The sequence below is a fragment of the Canis aureus genome, chromosome 4 (genome assembly GCF_053574225.1).
Source record: "Canis aureus isolate CA01 chromosome 4, VMU_Caureus_v.1.0, whole genome shotgun sequence".
NCBI classification, from domain to species: domain Eukaryota; kingdom Metazoa; phylum Chordata; class Mammalia; order Carnivora; family Canidae; genus Canis; species Canis aureus.
Window position 1 is genome coordinate 86,957,550 of NC_135614.1, and position 24,077 is coordinate 86,981,626.

The following is a 24,077-nucleotide window of genomic DNA, read 5'->3' on the forward strand; positions in this document are numbered from 1 at the left end:
CTACAGCATTCAGAAGTCAGGGTCATAAGCCTAGCTCTTTACATATTTTGTACATTGTTTTTTGCCTTAATAACTTCTAAGATCTGGTCATGCACTTGTGCATAACTTAAAAATATTGATTACTGATATTGGATTTCTCATTAAATACATCCCTTAGGAGAGAGTCAAGTTAAACGTAGCATTTGAATGACAGTCCTCATTAGAAACTCATTTCTTTGGATTCTCTGGTACATAGCTTTCTTCCCCTTCAAAGCTCACAACTAATTCTTCCTGATTGCTTTCTCTTCCTCGGCCTTAAAGATCCCGTGTTCTTTTTTATGTTCTTTATTAGATACATTCTCTCCTGCCTCCAGAATTTATATTTGGGCTCAAATGTTTAACAGTCACTTCTCCATGGATGAAAAATTGTACAATAATAGGAAGACTAGGTTTTGCTTCCATCTCAGAATATTTCCCCATGCTCCATATATGAATAACTTGCTCAGAAGGCCAAAGAATATTTCCTGGAGCAAAAATGACTCTCACCATAGCATAAGAATACTTGCCCTAATCATTCCAGTCCACTGGTAAAGCAGTACTGCTGCTAAATTCAGGAAGCAGATGCTTTTGTTACCTGTTATCAATGTGTGAACATTCTGTTAGTAAACTCTCTCTTCTGAGGACACACATATGTATATGTGCATATATACATAATATTCTCATGCACATGTTCATTGTCTATTAGATACACATTCAGGAGCACCTGGGTGGCTCCGTGATTAAGCGTCTGCCTTTGGCCCAGGGTGTGATCCTGGAGTCCCGGGATCGAGTCCTACATCGGGCTCCCTGCTTCTCCCTCTGCCTATGTCTCTGCTTCTCTCTTTGTGTCTCTTATGAATAAATAACTTTTAAAAAATCTATAAAAATAAGTACGTAAATAAATACCCATTCATACTCATACTTCATCAAATTCAGGATGCCATTGATTTTAAGCTGTGCTGTTGTTTTAATTATCATTCCAAATATCAAAGCATAATATTAATAAACAATATTACTGATTATCAAAGAATATAAGTTATTATTATAAATTATGATATTAATTTGTCATGTGAATACATATTAATATACTAAATTATGTGATATGGTATTTATACATGCACTATGTATACTATATAGAAATACTAAACTATGTATGGTAATGAATATAAATACTACATATGTAAACACTATATACATCTATACTATTCATATTTATAGATACTTTATATTCTACTTCCACAGACAGTTGGGGAGTCTGCAAGCACTGGTCATTTTTCTGGGTGGAAGTTTTTTTTCGTTTTGTTTTTTTTAACAGGAGCTTGGGAAGACGGGATGATGGAATTAAGTAATAGACAGAGTTAGGTAGCAAGTCAAAGTGTATACTATAGCATGGGAAGATGGGATTCTATGTGGTGCATTGGCAGGGAGGATGGAGGGAGAAGCTGATGTCTCTCAGACAAAACACTGGAAAAATTAAAGGATAGTAGAGAGATGTCCTGTTGGGTCCTGAAATGCCATAAAATATGCCTCACATTAAGGACAAGAGCCGGATACCACTGTCGCTATAACCCAACCTGGATGATGTAGTTTGATTTGGTCGCAAAATAACCACGAGAAGCCACCCAGCGTAACTTTCCATTTCCACTCATATGGCGTTGCTCAGTAAAGAGATCTCTTTCTCTGTTGGACATCTTAGAACTATGGAAATTAGGGAGCATAACACTTTTATGGATTTAAGTATTAGAGGAACTATAGTAAAGTCAGGCATGATACATGTGTTCAGAAAGAGAGAGAAATAGTACAGATGGAACCTAGATCTTGAAACAAACACTCAGGTCACAGTAAAACTTGACTTTGGATGGATATCATATTCATTTTCTATTGCTGATGTAGCAAATTCTCACAAATTTAGTGGCTTAAAACAACACCAATTATTTTGCAGTTCCGGTGCTCAGAAATTCCAGGTAAATCCTGCTGGGCTCAACTAGTTTCTGTGCTCAGGGTCCCTCAAGATAGAAATCAAGGAGTTGCCTGGCCTAGAGTTTATCTGGGAGCTGTGAAGAAGAATCTACGTCAAGAAAATTTGGGTTGTTGGTAGAACTCGGTTCCAAGTGTCGTAGGACTGAGGTCCTGTTCTTTTGCTGGCTGCCCACCGGGAATTATTCTCAGCCATTTGCATTCCCTCCCTGCCTCATGGGCTCCATCCTCCTGGTCAGCACCAGCGAGTCACTCCCCTCCTGCCTCATCATTCTCACCTCCTGCAGGAGAAAGTTCTCTGCTTTTAAGGATCATGAGATTAGATTGGGTCCAACGGTGTCATCCAGGGGAACGGTCCCTTTCTTTTAGGTTCCATAAACCTAATTGCATCTGCAAAGTATTCCCTACATATACGGAAGGACCACTCTGCCTATCGTCTCCGTGTGTGCGTGTGTGTGTGTGTGTGTGTGTGTGTGTAGCCAAAATTTTAGAACCAGAATTTAGAGAAATACTAGTCTAGTCTGAGATTAACACAATGAATTTGAGTGCTTTATTTCCCTCATAACTCTGTCATTTGAGTCCCCTCCTCATTCCCTAACTGCTAATATAAATGAAATTATAATTTTCTGTCTTCTATACTTCATTATGTGCTCAGGAAGGCTGGAGGTGGCATCTTATAGAATATGAATCATGTTTGCATATCTGCCTGAAGGGAAACCACGCACTCCATCCACAAGTTATTTACATAACTATTGGAGTTCTGTACTTTGGGGAAGTTTGTCATTTAATAGCACTAGTGCATTTATAGAATAAATCAGCACCTTTGTTTGCATTTTTGTTGGTAAGTTCTTAACACTTATGGACCTAAATAATTTTTTTAAATTGGCCTATGTTTATTCATTTTTGAACAAATATTTATAGAGCATACAGCACCTGTCATGGTTTCTACTCTGCTCTAGCTATCGGAGATACAGTAGTTTTAGATATAATTTTTGATAGATTAAAGTAGTGAAGGAGAACAAAAAGGGTCTTTTTTTATGTCTTAAAAATTAAATTTCTGATGTAACAGAAAAATAAGTTTAAGAAAAATTAGTTTTAGTAACACTGCTTTTTTAAAAGTGCAGTTAGAGAAAAAAAAATGCCAATTTTCCCTCTGCTAGTCCTTCAGAGGCTATTGACTTACTGCTCGAGGCTACTGGTAGCAATTTAATGATGTTGAAGGTCTCTTGTTCTGGCAATCAAACTATATCAATCTAATTGGTATCTATTTAATATTTTCATCCAGGGTTTTACATACTGGTGGAGGACCCTGGGTCATGAACTACAGTATAATATCACAGGTGAGTCTTTAAACAAGACAATGCTGGATGGTATATGTCACCATATATCAAGACATAATTCAACAATAATTTTATGAATGTGCATTGGTATAAGGATAAAGAGATTTTTAAAAATTATAATTGTTAGTCCACAAATATACCTATTCTTATGTGAGCCCTTGATTTATAAGAAAGAGAAAAAGAAGAAAGAAAGAAGAAAGAAAGAAAGAAGAAAGAAAGAAAGAAAGAAAGAAAGAAAGAAAGAAAGAAAGAAAGAGGAAAGGAAGGAAGAAGAAGAAGAAGAAGAAGAAGAAGAAGAAGAAGAAGAAGAAAAAGAAAGAAAGAAAGAAAGAAAGAAAGAAAGAAAGAAAGAAAGAAAGAAAGAAAAAGAAAGAGAGAGAAAGAGATGGCCTTGTATGACAATGGAAAAAGGCTAATCTCATCAATAAGTTGTCTAGGTTCATTGTCTATCTATATGAAAGGAGAGGTATTTTATCCCACACCACACATGCAAACCAACAACAATAAATTCAGTAGACTATGGGACAAAATATGAAATATAAAACAGTAAATTATAGATATTTGAAGATAAAATATATTTCATGACCATAAGACTGTCAAAGGCTTCTTGAACTGGACACCAAAAGGAAAAGATTGATGAATTGAATATTAAAGATAAAAACCTCTGTTCATGAAATTACACTCTTAAGGGAAAAAAAAAAAAAAAAGCCAGAGAATAGAAAAAAATATTTTTGGAGTAAGTATCACAAAGAAAATGCTAATATCCAGATCATATTGAGAATATATGCAAATGTTTTCAGATAAATTAGAAAACAGAAACCTAAATGGTCGAGATGCCCAGGAGGCTCAGTGGTTGAGTATCAGCTTTTGGCTCAGGTTGTGACCCCGGGGTCCTAGGATTGAGTCCCGCATCAGGTCCCCATGAGCAGCCTGCTTGTCCCCTCTGCCTGTGTCTCTGCCTCTCTCTCTATGTCTCTCAGGAATAAATAAATAACATCTTAAAAAAAGGAAAAAGAAAAAAAAATAAACCTAAATCATCAAGAAGCTGTAAATGGCAGTTTACCAAATAAGAATAGCTAAAATGTCAATGAATGTACAAGAGGAATAGTAAACCTTGAGATGACGTGTCACCACACAATCACTGGAAGATGAACACATGGTGTATATGGTATAGTGAGGTTGGGGCTGAAAATACTATGTGTTGGTGAGGAAATGGAACAATTAGAACTAACATACATTATTGGTGGGGGAAGTCAATAGTTCGACAAATCCGCTATAATGAACACATGGTTAACCCGTGACTCAGAAATTTCACTCTGAATATAACAACAATGCATAAAAACACAGACCAATGTATATGTGGGGATACTCATAAAAGCAGTATTTGTGGTATCCCCCATCTGGAAAAATATATTTATCTTAAGTACACTCAGTAAGTACATTTTGGAATATCTGTTCACTGTGATACTAAATAGGCCTTAAGGGGACCAACTAATCTTACATATGGTGTGGATAAATCTTGGAAAAGATCTTGATGCACAATAATAAATATTGTATGATTTAACTCATATAAGGTTTAACAACAGGGAAGACGAAGGCATGATGGCTAGTTATCCCAAGCGAGAATTTGTGGCAGGCCCCCTAAGGGCTGCTTTGGGGCACTGGAAGAGTTCTATTTCCTTATAAGGGCAGAGGTTACATAGGCGTGCTTACTCCACATTTAGAAATTGCTACCGTGTGTATTCACTCGCGTAAACGACTCTACTTTATATGTTTATATCTGTGGGCCTACATTCATGCTTGAGTTCAAAATAAAGCAAACAAAAAACATACAGATTTAGGGGCTTGTACGAGCCACGTACACTTTCAATTCTTAAGTACTTCTACCTTATGAGAACATCGGACAAGTTCTTTAACCTCTCTGAGCTTGTTTCCTCACGTGTGAAGGTCAGGAATGTATTACTGAAGTATGAGTTCTGTGAACAATAAAATCCCTAACATCTTTACATCTTTTGAAGTGCCAGTCCTTGTGCGCTACGTGTGGAGTTCCATCTAGCATTCGTGACGATACCTCAAGCAAAGTGCTCATGGAACCTCTACTGCAGGCATGAAAACATGAAGAATTAGCAGGAATTAAAGCTCTTGCTTAAATGTCTTTTATGGCTGGTGAGTGAAAAAGCCACGATCTTTTATTCCTATACTGTTTATCATCCACCTGAATCTGGTATGAAATGGTGTGTGCTTTTGAATTACCACAGTGATCAGGACTCTTTGGGTTGCAAGTAGTAGAATAACAGCTCAAATTGGCAGAAGCAAACGGTGGAGATTCTATAATAGTCAAGAAACTTACAGAAGAGAGTGCATTATCTGGGAATTAGCAATGCTCGGGATCCAGTAAGAGCCTGCTAAGATGTGTCTCATTGCTTGCTCTTAACCCACAGAGAAGGACACTGAGCGTGTTGGTCTGGTCCTAGACCCTCCCCTGTGGCCACTGCACGATAGTATCATGACTTCATGACTAAGTGGTCTCTAGTGAAACCACAGGAAGGAGAAACAGCCCCTAAAGGCATTTGTATTTGTATGTTAGGGGTGGGTTCTGGGAAGACAAATCCTACAAGCCCACAGCAAACAATAGTGTGGAAATAGCACCTGTCAGTGGTTATGGTTATTTGTATCATGTTCAGAAGAAAGTATCCTCATGTTCATCTCCTAAGCCTTTTTCATATTTTATTTTATTTTTTTAAAGATTTTATTTATTTATTCATGAGAGACACAGAGAGAGAGAGAGGCAGAGACACGGGCAGATGGAGAAGCAGGCTCCATGCAGGGAGCCTGACATGGGACTTGATCCCGGGTCTCCAGGATCACACCCCAGGCCGAAGGTGGCACTAAACCCCTGAGCCACCGGGGTTGCCCCATTTTTCATATCTTAAAAGTAAAAAATATGCCTTTTCTTCCATCACGTTCTTCTTGGCATTTCTCTACAGATGCTGTGGATACTATTTTTACTTCTAGAATCCCCAAAATGTAAGGGTCTTTTAGACATTTTCTTTGTGGCCGGCTGTCTTCAAGTGAAGAATATAGAGAAGATATAGATGGGAAATTATACATCTTAGGAGGTAAAATTGTGATTCTTCCCCCACGAGACTCCATTTTACCCAAGATGAGAGGGAAAGTGACACTCATCAGGTAGTAAGTACGCTAAATAGGGCTCATCCTTGATAACATTTTTACAAAAGATTTATGGCTTCCCCACTCTCTTTGTCATCAGAGTATGTCTCAAGCTGCTGACAGTAGGGCTAAGTCAGGAATGGAAGTCAGATTGATCATATAATTGCTTTTATGTAGGGCTCCTTGGCGTGTCTCTGCTTGAATATGAATCTCAAATTCAAAAGCCAAAGACAAATAATCTTTTGCTGATTCATTATCAGAGATTAGGCATGTGGGTTTAGCTAATCTACAGCTGTCTCTAATGTCCTAATGGCCTACGGAAATTAATGACTTCCAAAATAAGTCAGAACAGTAGGGGGATATGTTCAAATAATAGTTCTCAACCTTGGCTGAGCAGTAGAAATGCATTGGCAGCTCTTGGAAATATGATGCTAGTCTTCATAACAGACCAATTAAAACATAATCTCTGAGTGCATGTCCTGGAAATAGAATTTTCTAAATTGCTCCCTAAGTGATGGAAAATTTCCCCAAATATTACCTAAATCTTAAGAGAAATGGGGTATCTAGTTATAAACCATTGCATTAACGCCAGGAAAAATTTAGCTTAATAATTACTACCTTTTTTCCCCCCTGTGTACTTTAATATACTCTGGAAATATTTTTATCTTAAAGCATTTGAATTTTTAAGCAGAGAGGAGAAATGGTTTAGATTTCCCTCCTCTTCAGTTCATAACACTAATGAATCTGAGCACAAATGCTGAGTCAGACCTCTGTCTTTTTTTTCATTTGTCTCAGCTGAGTAGAGAGAAAATGTACACCAGTTAGAAAAAAAAAAAAAAAAAAACTCAAAATGCTGAACTTGCTTTTGCTAAAAGGTTCTACTTTTAGCAAATTAGCAATTACTTTCCTGGCTTTTCTACACACATAAAAGGTATCTGATGCTCAAGCAAGTTTCAAATTACAGGCACGAGCTGGTCTTACATGTAAGTCTTAATCACCAGTGGCGGTGTCATTTCTAGGTCATAAACATACTTTGTCAGCAATTAGCTATTTTTTTTTTCCAAAGAGCCTGAGACTATCATTAACAACATGCCTATGTATGTGTCCATCAAACTCATGAAGCTTTTGTAATAATACAAACATAACAAACATAAATAAAATACCTAAATGGGTATTTATAAAATACATAAATGTCTACCCATTCTCAGATGCATTTCATTTTTTTCCTAGCCAGACCCTTTCTTCTCCAAACTCAACTAGCAACAGAGTTTCATTTTCTGAACACTTTATCCTTGCAAGAATTTTGCTTTGTTCCTCATTTTTCCATATATATTTGAATATCTAAATGTATATGTGCATATATATGCACATCTATGCGCATATATGTGCATATATATATAGAGAGACAGAGAGGTCACATATTTCACCAGTAAACTACTTTTATTCATTTACATGGGCTTATGCCCAGAGTTACTTTCTTTTTAATTAAATAATGTGTATAAAATATATACTTTAAGAGCAAGAAAGTTAAATAAGATTCCGATATTACAATATGTAGGTGTTATTGTTGTAATGTAATACATATATGTTTATGATGATGTTAAATATGTAGGACTTTCTCAGTAAATTACTACATAATAAATAAATGATAAAATAAAGAAAAGACAAATTAAGGAGTTATGATTATTTCTGGATTTTCTGGTGTATATATAACTAGGTGCTAGAAAAAAGTGGATACTTTTATTTATACTCATGCTCTTTAAAAAAAAATTCTGGTGAAAATAAAATAATGTATTTTAGTTGCCTTCTTATAAGTACCAATGTGCCACATAAACATTCTAAGCTTTCCACAAATTCAGCATAACAAATATTCAATCAAAACGTAATAAAATTCTAGATTCAGAGCTCTATGTTTCTTGTTATTTTATTTTAATTTTTATGATATAAGAGCAACTGTAAGACTTCAATCAGGTAAAATTATAAAACTTTATTGAAAGATACTGTAAAGACATAACTGAAGAAAGATATATACTACATTATGAATACAAAGAATACATTGGAGCTATGGATTTTCCCTAAATTTAAATATATTTAATGCTGTGTAGGCTTCAAAATGCAATAATTCATGAGGCTTATTAAGAAAATTCTCAGGGGCCATCTGGGTGGCTTAGTCTGTGAAGTAGCTGACTCTTGATTTCAGCTGAGGTCATGATCTCAAGGTCGTGAGATCAGGCCTTGTGTGGGGCTCTGCGCTGAGTGTGGAGCGTGCTTGAGATTCTCCCTCTCCCTCAGCCCCACCCCTCCCTCTTCTCTCTCCCTCTCTCAAAAATAAAAATAATAAATATACAAGAAAATTCTTAAATATATAAAATATTAGTATAGAGCGGTAATTTCTGAAAGGGACCAAAATGGACAACTGGCAATTCATCATACCAGGATTTAGTATGAAGCAGTATTAAGGTTGATATTGTGGCATTAACTCAGGATTAATCAATGGAGTAAAATAGACATCTCATAAACAGGCAAGTTTGGTAGATGACAAAAGGTGGTTGTCAGGTCAAGGAGGAAAGAAGGGACAGTTGAAAAAAAAATTGGAGCTGGAAAAACATGACATAGAAAAAACCATGGCCTTGATTCAGCAATGCATCCTCTACTCAAAGATCAACTTCAGATGGAATAAAGTCTTAAAGACGAAAACACCAACAATAACAGAAAAACACAAAAACCTTAGAAATACTGATTAGTAGAGTTGAAATCTTTAATACATTGGGGTCTTGAAAGATTTCTTTAGTAAGATGTAACAAAATTAGTCATAAAAAATTGATTGGGGGCAGCCTTGGTAGCTTAGCCTTCAGCCCGGTGTGTGATCCTGGAGACCAGGGATCCAGTCCCACATCAGGCTCCCTGCGTGGAGCCTGCTTCTCCCTCTGCCTGTGTCTCTGCCTCTCTCTCTCTCTCTCTCTCTCTCTCTGTATGTGTCTCATGAATAAATAAATAACATATTTTAAAAAACTGCACATGTATCTAGACTTAATTGAGAAAATAACAGATAAGAAAAGAGAAATTCATGCTTTATCTTTGGATCATAATTCTTAGTATTTTAAAAATACTGATTTTCCTATTTAATCTCAAAATCATTCATTGATCCCTTGAATCTTCCCTTTAGAAGGCAAGCTCCATGAGAATAAGAGCCCTGTCTCGCGGTTCACTACTATAGCCAGTGCAGACTGGGTGCCTCGTACTTGCTGGTACTGAAGGATGCTCTAAAATGGTGTGATTTTGTTGTTTAATGAACTAAGATTCACCTAGAAACTAACAATTATGGAATAATTCATTGTTTATTTGTTAGGCTAATTCACCCTCAAATAAATAATGGATATTCTTTAAGAACATCAGTAAATAACTGGGGTTAATAATGGAAGAAAAATGATAGCTGTAGGCCATAAAGAAAAGTTACAAATGCTAGGAATATGTTTAGAAGTGCAGAAACCATATCATTTTTTTATAGTAAACATCACTTAAAGGATCTAATAAGAGAAATGTACAAATGGAAGAATGAACCTTATTCTTGCTTAAGAAATTTCAAAGGTTTTAAGGTGTTTTAAAATAATGTATAATTTCAAATCCAGCCATTCAAAATACCAGCCCCACATTTATGTTTATTTTTTATTTAGGCATGTATCTACTTATTTGGTCTGATTGAATGTCCTGGGAAGGGATCAATGGGGGGGTTACTTTTTATCATGTGGCTGATTAGTTAACTCAGTTTTCCTCTTAAATGCTTTTACAAATGTCTTATGTAAACCTACATTTTAAAAATACAATGAAAATATAGTACAACCTGTGAGTCAAATGTATACTTTTATAAATATCCAATTACATCAAAAATATCAGATAGTAGATTATTTTCTAACGATAATGAATATGGAATTTAATATGATTTTTTTCACTTTATTGCCTCTTCATGGTAATTTAATTATGAGAAACTGGATGTTATCTCTAATTAACAAGGCAAATTTAAATCGATTTAAAGATAAAAATGGATGATATTAATGTTCACCCAGTCTGTGCTTTATACTTTGAGTTTAGATACAGACTAACATATGAGACATCTTTCAGGGTAGCCGTTTGTGCTTTCCTAGCTTTTAACTGGCCTTGAATTATCTTTCACAGATGGCCAGGTTGTTAAGCAGATGGCTGTTTCCTTGACCTTTAAAATCTTTGTTTTTCTTTTCGTAATTACCTGTGGTTTATAATGGATCAAATTCTCCATTTTCTATAACTAGCTTTTATATTTCCATCGTGTGTGCTCTAAAATATTACTTAAATAAGGAGAAAGAGCACACGTATTTACAAGTAGATTCCAATAAAATGTATTTTCTATTGGGTGGGGAATTTTAGAGTGGAATAATTTTTCTGAATTAAAAAAATATATATCCATTCCCGAGCACAGTGTGTAGATGGGACCCTTTTCCTCATTGCATTTCCTCAAACAAAAATGTATACCTCACATAGATGTGATATTGGAGGGAGGATAAGAGAGGCCATAGTGCGAATAAATCCATTTTCCAGAATGAAGACAGAGGACTTTTTGTAAAGGATCTATGACTTGATCTGGTTACAGAGAATTGTTTTTGAACGCTTATCTAGGCCGTGTGTCCCGGAGAGCTAACACTTTGTGAACACCTGTGTTTGCTCAGAGCCCATTGTGCAATGCTCAGTGACCATGTCAAGTGAAGTCCCAGAAATCTACACTGGCATTTCATGTTAATTAGGTATCCCTTGCCTATGTGTTGATGAAAGTGTTTGAAATTTCTCTCTAGAGGGTTAACTTTTGCAGATAATTGGGTGATATTGAAGCAAGGCAAAATGTGACAGCCACACTATGACTTTGTGGGATTTGGGAGATTTTCTGTCGTTAAGAATCTAAACTGATAAAATGTCTCCCACGGCATTGTCGAAACGGTCCATTTCACAGTTTGAGACTTTGAGAATTATAAGGTCTACATGAGTCACTTGGCAGCTTTGAAAGGACACTGTGGATAGGATCTACCTCGCTCAAGTCCGTGGGGAATATTGCAAAGTACACCTGCTAGAACACTGGAAAGACACCTGGTGGAGTGAACCTCGGTCCCATGTCACCCCCTTTGACTCTTCGTTGTGCAATTCCGGGCCAGACTCCCTCTTTACCCATCTGTGTTCTGCACCTCGCCATCCCCTTGTGCTAGTGCTCACATCATCTGTTCCTGGTCTGTTCTGTGGTGGAGACTGGTCCCTACTCACCTTCCCAATTCATACACACCTCCTCTGCTCTGAAACCTGACTCATGGACCCAATATCCACGGCCTTTCCTTTCAGGTTTCATCCCAAATGTGGCCGACTCTTTGCCTGTTTCTCGGGTAACATGATATAATTGTTTACTCAAAATTTGATAAGCCAAAAACAGTTGGTTTTATGATTTTTACATTTTGCAAGATACCAAATGATCCCTTTCAAAACTTTAGTGGCCTTATATTTAACAAAACATAAACTTATCACCATTTATTTACCTGGGTGGGGGTGCTTCTGTATGAATCTGGTTAGAAATGGACATTCTGGGGTAAACATCATACAGCTAAAAATTTTGACTCCACCTCATAACCTGTTCTCACATTATTTCTCATTTGTATGGTAGCACCATATTTTTAGTTCTGATCAAAATCACAGGTTTTTGTTTCCTTCTCCCTTCTCATATGCAAATGACCAGAAATCTCTTTTCTCAATGTGTGACAGCATCTGACCCCGTATCACTACCTCTACTACTGTTATGTTGGCTCAAGCCACTGGGTCATACTGGGACTGTGGCAATAGCCTTCTATGAGGCCTTCCCGATTTCTTTCTTGGTCCATCTGCAGTTCCAAATTCTCTATAGAACAGCCGTATCAATTTACTGAAATTGAGAGTTCTTTGCAGCAAAAGCACCAAGGTTCCCCTTTAAAATTAGAATGAATTTGAAATGTCTTACCATAACCAGCCTATGAAATCACCTAGGATAGATATAATCTCTCCTTCCTCAAGAGCCTTGCCAACCAGCCCTGAGCCTCACTCATGACACCCATCCATACTAGTTGTCCTTCAGTGCTTAACACGGCAGGAAAGCTTGCACCTCTGAGTCACAGGCATTACCCATTTTTCTAGTGTGCAACACTTAGCCTCTGTATCTTTTCACAGTTGCTTCTCATCACGTATTTTCTTAAATGTTCCCCTTCCTAAACTCAGTTTTATTTATGTCCCAGGATTTTCCACAATGTGAAGTTCACTTATTTATCTCTTTGTTTACTTGGGTGTTTTATGTCTTCTGCTACCAAAGGAAAGTTCACTGAGGTCAGTGACTAACTTTGTCTCAACTTTAGCACCTTATCTCCAGCATCCAAATTAGTATCTCACAGAAAACAAGTGTGTAAGAAATATTTATTTAATAAATAGGCAGCTAGACTTTCATTTCTGTTTATTTATAAGCTATGATTCTATTTCCTTTTCCAGATAACTGTCTTAAGTTAACTTGAATTTCTAGTTGGTTTTGGTCATTTTCTAAATTATTGTATTCACATTGAATCAAAATTCTGTTATTCTAAAATGATGGTTGTACTAATATTTTGATGTATGTATTTATGAGAAGTTTGATTTTTTATCTCATCACTCAAACATTTTTTTGTTTTTTTAAGAATGTTTTTTAAATAGGGATCCTTGGGTGGCGCAGCGGTTTGGAGCCTGCCTTTGGCCCAGGGCACGATCCTGGAGACCCGGGATCGAATCCCACATCGGGCTCCCGGTGCATGGAGCCTGCTTCTCCCTCTGCCTGTGTCTCTGCCTCTCTCTCTCTCTCTGTGAGATTATCATAAATAAATAAAAATTTATAAAAAAAAAGAATGTTTTTTAAATAATAAAATAAAATAAAATAAATTTATTTTTTATTGGTGTACATACAGAATAACACCTAGTGCTCATCCCATCAAGTGCCCCCCTCAGTGTACTCAAACATTTTTTAATAGTGCTATTATTAAAAAAAATAATAGTTAGATGATACTGTCTTCTAATTATGATCATTTTGTATATGAGGAAGAACATTCCAAGCACTTAATACACACCTAGATTTGCTGCATTGTACACAATTATTCCTCTGTTTCACATGAATCTTATTATATGCAGTAAAGTCATGGAGAATGAGATCTATTTATACCAGAAGATTTCTCGTTAACTTAGCTTTTTGATTTTAGACATAGTAATAATACAATAAAAGCATGAGTTTTATAATATTTTCTAAGAAGTAAAAGTGGCTTTTTTCCTGCACAAAAAAAGGAAAATGAAAAAAAAAATGTAAACTTATTTTGCGAGTTTCAGGAAAGCCACCATTAAGCATTGGGAATTAAATGGCTTAGACAAATGTTGTCTACAAATACATACATACATACATACATACATACACATCAGGACAATGCTTTATTTGGATCTGAAAGACTAGAAGCCACTTCTATATTACCAGGTTCTACCCATGTTGAGCTCATGCAAATCTACTTAGCTTTTCATTGGTTGAATTTTAACAGCACAACTTGTAAACTTCTAGAGAGGATGAATCATGGGCATAATACATGTGACACTCTGCCTATAGCCAGTATTTAGTAAAGATCCAATTTATATAATCTATTATCACCAGTTCATTTTTGTTGTAGGCATCATCAGTTATCAGACATATGCTATTGGTTGCACAAAGGTCCCATTGGATTTTCATATACAAATGACCAGAAATCTCTTCTCAAAGCCCCACAGCATTGACCCCATCTCACTGCCTCTACTGCTGTTATGCTGGCTCAAGCCCCTATCTCGTACCAGAACATGGCAAATGTTACCTTAAATAAATTTCAGATCGAAGGTGAGGCTCATGGAACCAATGGCAATCATCAATATACAGTCCGTACGGCACATGGACTTAAAAAACACTGGTCGGTGTGATAGCAACGAACAACGAAAGAAAACAAAGTGACAACCTACAGTAGTTCATTAAAACTACTGAAGTCAGAATCTGAAACCATGCAACAATACTGCTTCTGACAATTTCTCATTGTTATCCCTTTCCTGAAGCAAGTTAATGCAGTTCCTGGCACTCGATGTACAACTTGAGGACATAGGAAGCCAATTAACATAGGTCACAGTACTCCTTTGCTGTGACTTAAGTTGATACCACTCTCTGTGTTTTACTAAAGAGAGAAATTGATTGTCTTACCAGAATATCACAGAATCCACTTTATAAATGATATTGTGTTTCTAGGACCTGATAGACAAAAAATATGAAGTACTCCAGCTACCTTCCTTGAGGATATGCGTGGTAGAAAATGGAAATATGCCCCTTCCCACAGTGAGTGGGCCGGCTACCAAGTTGGAAAGTGCTTTGTCAAGCCAAAGTAAAGAACCTGATGCTCCACTTTGTACTGACTCTCCTATCATAAAGAAAGAAGAACGATTATTTGAGGGCCTTACTGATTTTTAAGGGAATGTTTGCAATGTTTGGTTGTGCAGCTCTGACCTATTTAAGACTTTGAATAGGCCCTAGGGTAAGAAAGATTTATTGAACTGGTCTAGGGTGCAATTCAAAGAAATTTTTCACTTGGCCTTTATGACCAATTTGATCCAGCTCTACTCAAATCGTGTGTGGCAAAATGCCATGCAGTATGCAGTGTAGAGTCTGGGGTGAGCTGTGATAGGATATGCCCACGTCAAGTGCCTGTGTTTTTGGAGAAAAGCCATACCTTGTTTGGTAAAAAAAAACACCCTATTCTCATAAGAAACTGCTTCTGGCTTGTCCTTTGGCTCTAATAGATAATAAGCAACTGACCATCAGAACAAAAATTCTGCAGCAGCCTGGGTGGCTCAGCAGTTTAGCGCCGCCTTCAGCCCAGGGTGTGATTCTGGGGTCCCAGGAATGAGTCCCATGTCTGTCTCCCTGTTCTCCCTCTGCCTGTGTCTCTGCCTCTCTCTCTGTGTCTCTCATGAATAAATAAATAAAATCTTTAAAAAGAAAGAAAAATTCATGCAACTGTAGCTGCCTATTGGGAGCTGGGCTTTAGCTAGGGTACAAAACCATGTGTTGCGCACATCTAACAGGATTCTCTCATTTTGTAGTTGTCAGTCATCTCCACTTTAGCTGAGGGGACTCATGAGCAAAGTGCCATGGTACCAGGCATACAGATGTCAGAAACGATACTGAGGTCCCCAGGCTTCTTCGGACACCTCCTGTGGTGTTGAATGGTCTTCCAGTGTACCAGTCAGTGTCCAGTAAGGAAAACACAAAGTACTGTAGGTATTTAAAACAGACATGGATTAAACATGCCTGTGAGCCAAAATACTCAGTTGATGTCTATGGTTTGTAGACAGGAAACCTGAGAGGTAAACATGTATAGTTTAGGTATATTAAGTATATGCAGTAGATACAGGTACTATTGGCATCCATTTTGCTTCATCTTTTCTGCATTTTTTTCATTTGTGATTCAGTAAATACTTTTGAATATGTACAGAATATATTTCAGGATCTGTACTGAATTGTATAAATTCAGAAGTGAAAAAAGACAGACATAGATCCTGATTTAATGGAATTTTACCACAGGCCTTCGTGTGGGTTGTATTAATGGTAGTAGTACTAGCAGTTGTTTTCATTGTTGTAAATTCAGAGTAGGTTTGAGGAGGTATTTCAGTTCCAGACATGGTGAAAATGCAGCACTTTGAGACATCAAAACGTAGAGTCCTGAGCCTCTTACAATGGAGCGTGGCAAAGCTGGACTGAAAACAGAGATATGAGGTTGTAGACTTCTCACTCATGTTTGATGGACTGATTTGGGACCAGAGCAACCAGGGAAACTACAGAATGACTTCCTCTGACTGAACGAGGGCAGTGGGAGGACTGAATCTTCCAGAACACTAACATCACATGAGAAGGAATCGTGGAAATGTCAGGACATAATCAGGGAGAAGGGTGTCCAACTCATCGTCTCAAAAAGCATATAAGAATTTTGTTTCAAAAAGCACATAAGAATTTCAACCTCTTGGAAAGTATTCCTGATCCATCATATACCAAAAGTTTGATTTGACTCAATCTGTCCTAGCGTATAAAGATCACTAATGGGGAGATAGTGTAACATAATGATTAGAACATGGGTTCTAGAACTAGATTGCTAGCCTTCCCACTAACCCTGTGTTCTTGAGCAGGGCATTGGGCTCTTCGTACCAGCCTCCTCATCTGTGCCTTGAGAATGTTAGAATGTCTACATAGTAGTTTCTTTATAGCAGTTATATACTGTGCAGAACATGCTAAAGGTCACTTTGATTCAGAGTAGATTCTCAGTATGTTAGTCATTAATTTTGCACTTTTACCTACAGGCATTGGCTATAAATATCCACCTTTATATTCATCTTCTCTAGAGTAGTGAGTTATTTATGGTACTTGTTCAATAAATCCTTGTGGAATTGGGTGATTTATAATTTTAAAGTTTATTTCACCATGACATTTGAGATTCATGGAACTAAACATTTGAAATAAGTCATCATGGAAAACTACTACTACTACTAGCGAAATTACCAAGAAAGTGGATTTACAGTAGATCACGATAAATCCAAAATAAACAAGAGCTCTATATCCCGTGTCATCACCTCTAGCTATGGATTTGATTTCCACACCAAACCCCCACAAACTTCTGTTGGTTCCTGAAGTTGCTGACGCACCGAAGGCAGAGTTTCCTGAGAATATTTTCCCTCTAGTCCTGCTAGGTGCCTTACTCTACTTTGACCTTACAGGTTTTCAGGCTAGCCAATGGAATTTATATCTGTTCCATTTATGTCTGTTGCTTTGTCAAATTTAGGTTCTTTATGACTCTGAAGATCATGAGGTATACTAATTCTGTCAGAATATCTCTGATATAAAATCATCTCAGAAGAATTAACTCTGTTCATTAGGTTTGCTTCCTTGACTGCTGTGCTAAGAAACGTTTCTGAGACCACCGTAGTTCATTTCCAATACCCCAACATATATGGTAATACAGCTGTTACTGTTGGAGGCCTGAAGGCATCATCTCTTTACAAAGAAGCCAGTATTCTCCAAGTAAAATTTTAAGTCAATGTTGTGTTATATAATTATATAATTTTTGTTTCCTCTTTCATGTCCTTTGTCTACCCTTGTCCATTCTGATCAATGTCCAATGTCCTGTAGATGCTGTAGATGGGCTTCTATAGACTACATTACTCAGATACCCGTCTCTAGCTCCCAACTGGATTGGGACAATAGAAGGGAGTGCCAGGAGATTGTAGGGACAGAGAAGGACAGAGATGGAGAGAGAGAGAGAGAGAGAGAGAGAGAGAGAAAGAGAAAGAGAGAGAACACAAATGAGGGGGGCGAAGAGAGAACCTACTAGGTATTAGGTATTAAGGGAGACAATGGAGTATTGATTTCACATGATTGCACCCGTCAGACCATTATGTTCATGGTGACTGTGTTTGTCCATCTCCATCTATGGCCAGAGACTCCAGAGCATACCCTGCTCCCTCGGACCTACTGGTACTAATGGTTTCCTACTATCACTCTCCACAAGTACTTCGCCATTTCCTTGTTGGCCCATAATTCTGTAACTGGTCCCTTTAAAAACTGCCTTAAGTTAAAATTTTAGGTGTACTTAATACCTTTCTTTCTTCCAATAATCTGATTGCTACAAACACCAATTTATGTGTGTATCTATATATATATGAAGATATCTCTGGGACCCTGGGTGGCTCAGTGGTTGAGAATCTGCCTTCAGCTCAGGCCATGACCTGGGGTCCTGGGATCGAGTCCCGCTTCAGGCTCCCTGCATGGAGCCTGCTTCTCCCTCTGCCTATGTCTCTGCCTCTCTCTGTGTGTCTCTCACGAATAAGTAAATAAATAATCTTTTAAAAAAAGATATCTCCGTTGAGAATCTTGATATCCTGAATTTAAGCAATATATTATGTGTCCTCTGAACATGTCTTTATATAGCATTACATTTTTGGAAAGGAAAACAGAACTATTATGTAAATTATATTTTACATAATATCCCATTTTTAGACAGTTTAATAGAGTTTGTTATTTGTATTTTACATAAGGTTTCATATGGTGTGGTGACATATTTTGATTACAAAATCACTTTTTTGGAATACCTAATCTGTAGATTTTAGAATCTATGCTAAAGAAATTTCCTACAAAAAAATATAGTCTATACGGATGCACTAAGTTAGGAAAAGAGAGTTAATATTTTCACAAAACTCAAGGGAAACAGGAAAAATAGAAGTGGATGAAGATAATAAAAGAAAAAAAATTAACTTCCACCAAGAAAAAAGATAGTTGAGTTGGCTTAGAATGACATCATATTTCACAGCTGTATCATTTCAAGGGAATATGAGATAGGTCATGGTGACTCCTTGCTACTCATTCAAATTCATATGACTTAAAACCAGGCTCATGCTTCTAATTGGTGTGGGATCAGCTTCTCTGCACAATTGCTGATTTATTTTTTCCTAAGATTTACTCTTGGGTTTTTCTACTTTTATACTTCTAATAGAAATAAGTAAGATGAAATTCACAGAACTTGTTTTATTAACCAAAAGTGGCATATTCCATTTACTGGGAACTGAAATTATCTTCTTCACAGTTACATACAATCTTTTTTTTATCAATTCTACTATTAATTAAGTGTATACTGGGGCACCTAGGTGGCTCAGTCAGTTAAGTGTGTGCCTTTGACTCAGGTCTTGATCCCAGGACCCTGGGATCTAGGCCCCCAGTGGGCTCCTTGGAGGGAGGGGGCATGCTTCCACCTCTCCTCCCTGGTCTCTTGCCCTCTCTCACTACCTGTGTCACTCCCTGTCTCTCTCAAAAAAATAAATAAAATATTTTACAAAATTAATTGTAGGGACACCGGGGTGGCTCAGCAGTTGAGCATCTGCTTTCCACTCAGGGAATGACCCTGAAGTCCTGGGATTGAGTCCCGTGTCAGGCTTCCTGCATGGAGCCTGCTTCTCCCTCTGCCTGTGTCTCTGCCTCTCTCTCTGTGTCTCTCAGGAATAAATAAATAAGACAGCTTGGTAAATATTTTATTGAACTAACTTTAACCTCTAAAATAGACTAAAATAGATTAAGTTATTGTTAAAATCAGTAGCATGACATTGTATTACATGTAAACTCTGGGTCCTTTCTAGTATCCTCAGGAGTACCCTTTCAAATGGGATTTTTTTTTTCTCAAAAATTTAAAAAGAAAGGGATATGTGAATTTCATCCTTCATTCAACTTCTTGAAATTTTAAGCTTATATAATTTTCTAGTTGACATCTCTTTAAGTAGATAGGAATAACCCTTTTAGTATAGCATAGAGTGAGAGAAATAATAGAAAAAAATTAACACAACATATCTGAAAATATTTACCCTGCAACTAGATCTTGACACAAATGCATGAGGAAAGAAGATGCCTAATTGTGCAATGTCAAAGATACTATGAGGATGTTCTAGCAACAGTATGTGAAACCTTAAATTAAGTTTAGATTGTGTGTAGGATTGGAAACAAGTTTTAATACAGAGACTGGCTATAGAATAATATCCTTTACTTTGCAGAGATGTTTGAACTTAATAAATTTGATCCTACTTCCCTTACCACTACCTATCATTCAGATATTGACTCGATTTTTTTGAAATTTTTAAAATTTATTCTTTTGTGAAAAGAGTAGAAATTAAATCATATTGGATGGTTAATGTTATTATGCAAGGAAATCATACTTTTTTATTGTATGGGTCTGATGAAATATTTTATCTCAAAGCAATTTAACATTAGATGATAGAACATAGCAAAACAAAAAATGATGCAATAAAAAATAGACTAAGAAAAATTCTCACAACAAAAATTTCTGGTAACATTTATTTGCATCAAAACATATTCACTTGTTATGAAAACCATATAATTAGCTTAAAAACATGTTTTCATACTTTTTAACAATTTTAAAACAATGTGTTTTTAAATTTTTGAGCTGCACAGCATGTAATTACATTTATTGAAGCCATTGTGTACTCTACAATTTATAGATGTGCAAGATTCTGGCATGAGAAAGCTCACTTTCTAGAAAACTATCTTGGTGTTTAAAAGAACCATCCATTGTATTCTTTTTAAGCTTTTCATGGTTTGCAAGTGGCTTTAAAATAGAAAGATTCCTAGCAATTAACTTTCTTGTACTCCAGAAACAAGCAATCTAGGAGTTAATTTATTCTAAATGACATGCTGGGCTTGTTCAGTGGAAATTACTACTGATATAATTTGCCATGTGCAATTATTTTATTAACATGGAATAATGAGGAAAGGCGGTGGCAAGCATTCTTTAAAAAACAATTTAAACAATACAGGCTTCTGTATTTAGTCTTGGTATTGAAAGAGCTAACCTTTGCAAGTACTTTAAAATCCCACCAAGGAAGAAAGAGAGAATGAGAGAGAGAGGGAGGGAGAGATTTCCACAAAGAGGAGGAGTCCCGATTTTGACCTGCTGTAGCCTGACTCAAAATAATACTTCAAGCCAGGAACAACATGAACATAAAATATTAAGAAAATATTACTTTGGCTCCTTCGTTTTTTTCTTTTTTTTTCCTTCCAATTTTTTATTTAAATGCCAGTTAGTTAAGATGCAGTGTAAATTTAGTTTCACGTATAGCAGATAGTGATTCAACACTTACATACAACACCCACTGTCGGCTCCTTTCAATATCAAGTGATCACAGCAAATCCTCAAGTCTACCTGCTTCCTTACCGGTGAAGTCTTGACTCTTTCCAGAATTCTGGAGGGTTGAGCTTTCTTCCTGTGATCTCTCCCTACCCATATTTTATTTTGTGACTTCATCTTCTTCCTGTGAGTCTCTCCCAACGCATATTTTATTTGTGATTCACTCTTTCAGCATCATCAGTCTGATAAATATCCATATTAATATTTAAATCTCATCTACTGGATCCTCTCGTTCTTTTCATTTCTATTATTATCATTTTTAATTTCTGTCTTTGTAAGTATGTGATTGTCTTTGTTTTCATTTGGATTGGTTATCTGGGACTTAGAAGGAACACGCATTTGTGTCCAGTCTTTTCCTTTTTAATTCAAAGGCCAAAAATATCCTATAAAAATGGAAATTAAATTCTAGTTAAATACAATTTAATTAAAATAATTGAAAAGTATTTTAATAAAAATTTATTAATTGCTACTCAAAAGATTACTCTTCAATTTTCCCCTAGATTTCAACCTGAATTCATATGTGTTTAGTGAAGTAGAAATTACAGAACCATATAATCTTTCTTTATGATCCCTCCCAATTGCAATACCAAGTTTTATCATGAAGTTAAGATACTGATCAATAAGAAGATCCTAAAATGAAACCCTTTGCTCTAAGATGATTGCCATCTGAGCAGCTCTAGAATTAAACACCTCAGATTTCTCTTATAGACTTAATCTAATAAAAGAAATTGACACTTTAAATAACCATCACCTGCACTTTTCCAGTCTTGGTAGAAATCCAACATATCATATATCACTTTAAACAGAATTGGAAAAAAATAGCCTTTTCCAATATTTCATTTCTAAAACCGATCTCTATTCCTAAGAAATTAAAAAAAATAGCTCAAAATGAATTTACCGTATATATTAGATATAGCTATTAAATTGCTACAATAATAATTTAGGAGCCATGATTTGCTACAATATTTGCCTTGTGTTGGGCTAGAATAACTATATAAATAAGATTCATTACTACATCATGTATCTATCAGATAAATCCTAGAGGTTGAATTTTTATACCTTAGTAGCTTAGAACTATAGCACTTTTTATGTTGAAATTATAAGTTTAGGAAGAAGAAATGTTTTTTAAGATTTTATTTATGTATTCATGAGAGACACAGAGAGAGAGGCAGAGACACAGACAGAGGTAGAAGCAGGCTCCAAGCAGGGAGTCCGATGTGAGACTCAATCCTGAGACTCCAGGATCACGCCCTGAGCCAAAGGCAGATGCTCAACCGCTGAGCCACCCAGGCGTCCCTAGAAATCTTTTTTAGTTTGGAGTAAATCAAAGATAAATTGGTTAAAGCATATGGACTGTGAAAACTCTCATTACCTTGAACAATTTTATCCTTTGAGGGAGACCTTTGGTCCAATCCACCCTAGTTGGTTCTCTTTCTCTGTTCCTTTGATGACAACATCCTATTATAAAATCCAAATGTATATTTGTGTCCCTAATTATTAGTCTTAACTTTCTTAATAAGAATTTTTCCATTCGTCTCCATGGGACCTATTGGTAAGTACATGGTACTACTTCGGTGAGAAGAATAGTTTATTAATAAAATTTTTCCACTATCTAGGATTCTAATCTCTAAAGCACTTTGATTACACTTGTATTCTTATATCAATAAGGTCATATATTAGTAAATCAGTAATCAGATTAGTTGGCTAGTGTTATAAGATTAAACAATTTACTCAAACTACATTCAGATGTGGGAGGACATGTAACTTATTATTTATAATTGATCTAATCTCCTGTATAGTCACCACCACCAGGATAAAAAAAGAGAAAAGCACTAAATTAGTACAAATCACTAGTAGGAATTTTGAAAAGTATTTGCTTGGCTAACTTATTGGCTCTCCATTCCCATTATACTATGCAAGATGATGTAATACATATGAGATTGAATGTGGCTTTTGTGACCTTGTGATACAGAAGGCAGGGTTTTCAGAAACAAAAGGTATGTTCTTGCTCATTCTGGTCTCAGATTATGAATAAATAATTATTCAAGATTCAGAATTGTGGCTGCTAATCATGACTATGTTCTTGTAGATCTCTGAGTTTGTTGGACTTCTGCTCACCGTTGCTCTGTGACTTTAGCTTATTACTCGTGATCTTGAAATCCTTAATTCATTGAATCTCTTCTTTCTGACCCTGAATCCTCTTGCTAGATACTGTAACTTTCAGCAATTAGACATCTCATTGTGATCATCTATGAGAACTTTTGTTCTCTTCACACTGAACTCAAGCCATACACCAATTATATTCAAATACTTTCAGCCAATAGTTATACATAGCTATTAAACCACAATAATAATCATTTATTATTGGTCACAGGGAGTTTTGCTAAAGTCTCCCTTCCAAAGACCCCATGAAACAACACTCTTAATCATGTTTTCATTCCATCTTATTCACATTCTGAGATTCCAAAGCATCTCTTGACCCTACAACTACCTTCTGCTGAATAGAAGGAACAAGGAGCTTGGCATCTGGTATATTGTATATTTCTCTCTTCCTTTTTCTGTTTATAACCCACCAAGAACGGAAGAGGTAGCTTGTTGTCCTTTTTATTCACACCTAGTAGAAAATTCTCATATAAAACACTGCATAGAATATCAGGTTTTGGGGGGCTTTCTTCTACTAAAATCAGAGGCAAAAGTGATAGTTAAAAAGATGAAACATTCCTTTTTTTTTTCTTTTATCAACAGTGTCTGGACACTATGTCTTCTATATCACTAAGAAAGT

General features: G+C 36.3%; 1 long non-coding RNA gene across 1 annotated transcript in view; it reads right to left on the reverse strand.

Moving 5' to 3' along the window:
* The window catches only part of LOC144311964 (uncharacterized), a 38,121-nt gene extending 16,737 nt beyond the window's left edge, over positions 1 to 21,384 (reverse strand). Inside the window, exon 1 of the long non-coding RNA XR_013377439.1 lies at positions 21,249 to 21,384. This is a non-coding gene — a long non-coding RNA (uncharacterized LOC144311964). The remainder of the gene's footprint in view (positions 1 to 21,248) is intronic.
* Positions 21,385 to 24,077: the final 2,693 nt, after the last annotated feature.